The following is a 4,690-nucleotide window of genomic DNA, read 5'->3' as shown; positions in this document are numbered from 1 at the left end:
ATGAAGGATACAATAACTGAAATGAAAAATACACTAGAAGGAATCAGCAGTAGACTAAATGATACAGAGGAAATGAATCAGTGAGCTGGAAGACAGAGTAGTGGAAATCCCTGTCACTGAACAGAAAAAAGAAAAAAGAGTGAAAAGAAATGAGGACAGTTTAAGAAACCTCTGGGGCAACATCAAGCACAGTAATATTCATATAATAGGGGGTCCCAGAAGGAGAAGAGAGAGAGAAAGGGGCTGAGAACATATTTAAAACATAATAGCTGCAAAGTTCCCTAACCTGGGAAAGGAAATAGTCACCCAAGTCCAGAAAGCACACGGAGTCCCATACAGGCAAAGAGGAATACATCAAGATGCACTGTAATCAAAATGACAAAAGTTAAGAATAAAGAGAGTATTAAAATCAGCAAAGGAAAAGCATCAAATAACATACAAAGGAACTCCTATAAGGCTATTAGCTGATTTTTCAGCAGACACTCTGCAGGCCAGAAGGGAGTGGAACCATATATTTAAAGGGTGAAAGGGAAAAAACCTCAAACTAAGAACACTCTACCCAGCAAGGTTATCATTCAGAATTGAAGAAGAGATAAAGAGCTTTCCAGACAAACAAAAACTAAAGGAGTTCGTCACCACTAAAATAGTCTTGCAGGAAATGTTAAAGGGACTTCTTTAAGCTGAAAAGGGCACTAATTAGTAACAAGAAAACATGGAAGTAAAAATCTCACTGATAAAGGTAAATATATAGTAAAGGTAATCGATCAATCACTTAAAGCTAGTATGAAGGTTAAAAGACAAAAGAGGTAAAAATAACTATAACTAAAATAGTTAAATAAGGAATACACAAAATTAAAAACTTTAAAATGTCACATCAGGAATTCCCTGGCAGTCCAGTGTTTAGGACTCCATGCTTCCACTGCAGGGGGCACGGGTTTGATCCCTGGTTGGGGAACTAAGATTCCACATGCCCCATGGCACAGCCAATAAATAAATTAAATAAAGTAAAATAAAATAAGACATCAAAAACACACAACAGGAGGGGTAGTAATAAGTTGAGTTTTAGAATGCATTCAAACTTATCTTGCTATCAACTTAAATAGATTGTCATATATATATAGGCTGTTATATATGAGTCTCATGGTAACCACAAAGCAAAAACCCATAGTAGATACCCAAAAGGTAATGGGAAAGGAATCTAAGCATAACACTCTATAAGACATCAAACCAGAAGGGAAGAAATCAAGAAGAAGAAAGGAATAGAGAAGAACTACAAAATAGCCAGAAAACAATTAACACAATTGCAATAAGTACATGCCTATCAATAGTGACTTTAAATGTAAACGGACTAAATATTCCAATCAAAACAGAGTAGCTGAATGGATAAAAAAACAAGACCCACATATATGCTGCTTACAAGAGACTCACTTCAGATGTAAGGACACACACAGACCGAATGTGAAGGAATGGAAAAAGATGTTTCATGAAATGGAAACCAAAAGGAAGCTGATGTAGCTATACTTCTATCAGACAAAATGGGCGTTAAAACAAAGACTGTATAAAAGACATAGAGAGACATTATATAATGATAAAGGAGTCAATCCAGCAAGAAGATATATGACACTTGTAAATATTTATGCACCCAACCTAGGAGCACCTAAATACATAAAGCAAATATTAATAGACCTAAAGGGAAAAACTGACAACAATACCATAATAGTAGTGAACCTTAACCCATATTTTTATTCAACGTAGTACTTAAAGTACTAGCAATTAGGCAGGAAAAAGAAATTAAAGGCATCCATATTGGAAAGGAAGAAGTAAAACTGTCACTATTTGAGGACAACATCATTTTATATATAGAAAACCCTAAAGACTCAAAACAAAAAACCGCTAGAACTAGTAAGTGAATTTAAACAAATTCAGTAAAGTTTCAAGGTACAAAAGCAATATACAAAAATAAGTTGCATTTTTAGAGACTAACAACAAACAATCAGAAAAAGAAATTAACAATCCCCTTACAAAATACCTTTGATTGCATCAGAAGAATAAAATACCTGGGAATGAACTTAACCAAGGAGGTGAAGGACCTATACACTCAAAAATATATTAATGAAAGAAATTTTAAAAGACACAAATAAATGGGAAGATAGTCTATGTTCATGAACTGGAAGAATTAATATTGTTAAAATGTCCATACTAAATCAAAATTCCAGTGGCATTTTTCACAGAAATAGAACAATCAATCTTGAAATTTGTATGGAAACACAGAAGGTCCCAAATAGCCAAAGCCATTGTGAGAAAGAAGAACAAAGCTGGAGGCATCACACTTCCTAATTTCTAATTATACTACAAAGCTATACTAACCAAAATAGTATGGAATTGGCAAAAAGACAGACATATAGGTCAATGGAACAGAATAGAGAGCCCAGAAATAAACCCATGCCATATGGTCAACTAATTTATGCCAAAGGAAGCAAAAACATACATGGGGAAAGGACAGTTTTTCAACAAATAGTGTGGGGAAAACTGGACAACCACATGCAAAAGAATAAAACTGGACTACCATCTTACACTATACCAAAAAATTATCTCAAAATGGATGAAAGATTTGAATGTAACACCAGAAACCATAAAACTCCTGGAAGAAAACAAGCAGTAAGCTCTTGAATGACCTTGGTCTTAACTATATGTATATTTGGATCTGACCCCAGCAGCAATGGAAACAAAAGCAAAAATAAACAAATGGGCTACATCAAACCAAAAATCTTTCTACACAGTGAAGGGAATCATCAACAAAATCAAAATGCAACCTACTGAATGGCAGAAGATATTTGCAAATGATATGTCCGATAAAGGGTTACTAACCAAAATATATAAAGAACTCACACAACTGAATAACAAACAAACAAACAAACAATCTGACTAAAAATGGGCAGAGGATCTGATAAACATTTGTCCAAAGAAGACATACAGATGGCCGACAGGCACATGAAAAGATGCTCAACATTACTAATCATCAGGGAGATGCAAATCATAACCACAATGAGATATCACCTCACACCTGTCAGAATGGCTGTTTATATTTTTAAAAAAAACAAGAGCTAACCAGTGTTGGTGAGGATGTGGAAAAAAGGGAACCCTTGTGGACTGTTGGTGGGAATTTAAATTGGTACAGCCACTATGGAAAACAGTATGGAGATTCCTCAAAAAATTGAAAATAGATCTACCATATGGACCCAGCAATGCCACTTCTGGCTGTTTATCCAAAGAAAATGAAAACACTAACTCAAAAAGATATATTCACCCCTAAGTTCACTGCAGCAGTATTTACAATAGCCAAGAACTGGAAGCAACCCAAGTGTCCATTGATGGATGATTGGATAAGGAAGATGTGATGTGTGTGTGTATGTGTGTGTATATACACACACACACACAATGGAATACTACTCAGCCATAAAAAAGAAAGACATCTTGCCATTTGAGAGAACACGGATGGACCTAGAGAATATTACATTTAGTGAAATAAATCAGAGAAAGACAAATACTGTATGATTTCACTTATATGTGGAATCTAAAAAGTGAAACAAACAAAATGCATAAATAAACAGATGGGTGGTTGCCAGAGGTGAGGGGGTGGTTGGGAGAAATGGGTGAAGGGGATCAAGAGGTACAAACTTCCAGTTATGTTAAAATAATTAAGTCATGGGGATATAATGTACAGCATGCTGACTATAGTCAATAATATTTTATTGCAAAATTGAAAACTGCTAAGAAAGTAAATCTTAACAATTCTCATTACAAGAAAAAAAATTGTTTCTGAAACTTTGTGTGATGACAGAGGGTAAATAGACTTATTTTGGTGATCATCTCACAGTGTATACAAATGTCAAATTATTATGTTGTACACTTAAATCTAATATAATATTCTTAGTTATACTTCAGTAAAAGAAATTTTTTAATGTACCTTGTAAAAATATGCAAGATATCATTTCCTTCAGAAAACTGTAATAGAAATATTTGGCATATATATATATATATATAAAGAATACCTATAATTAAATAATAAAAAGACATGCAACACAATTTTTTAAAATTCGATGAAGGTATAGCCACATGCAAAAGAATGAAATTGAACCTCTATCTTACACCACTCACAAAAATTAACTAGAAATGGATTAAGTACTTAAATGTAAGGCCTAAAACCATAAAACTCCTAAGAAAACATAAGGGAAAACTCCTTGACATTCGTCTTGGCAATGAAATTTTGGATACAATACCAAAAGCACAAGTAATAAAAGCAAAAATCAAGTGTGACTACATCAAAGTTCAAAGCTTCTATACAGCAAAAGAAACAATCAACAAAATGAAAAGGCAACCCATAGAATGGGAGAAAATATTTGCAAGTCATATATCTGATAAGAGGTTAACATCCAAAAATATAAGGAGTGCATACAAATCAAGAGCAAAAATCCGAAGTAATCTCATTAAAGATCAGGCAAAGGACCTGAGTAGACATTTTTTCACAGAGAACATACAAAGGCCAACAAGTGCAAGAAAATGTACTCAACATCACTAATTATCAGGGAGATGTAATCAAACCCACAGTGAGATATCACACCTGTTAGAATGGCTATTCTCAAAAAGACAAGAGATGACAAGTGCTGAGGAAAATTTGGAGAAAAGGGAT

The sequence above is a fragment of the Eubalaena glacialis genome, chromosome 1 (assembly GCF_028564815.1).
Source record: "Eubalaena glacialis isolate mEubGla1 chromosome 1, mEubGla1.1.hap2.+ XY, whole genome shotgun sequence".
NCBI lineage: Eukaryota > Metazoa > Chordata > Mammalia > Artiodactyla > Balaenidae > Eubalaena > Eubalaena glacialis.
This window is presented reverse-complemented; position numbering follows the sequence as displayed.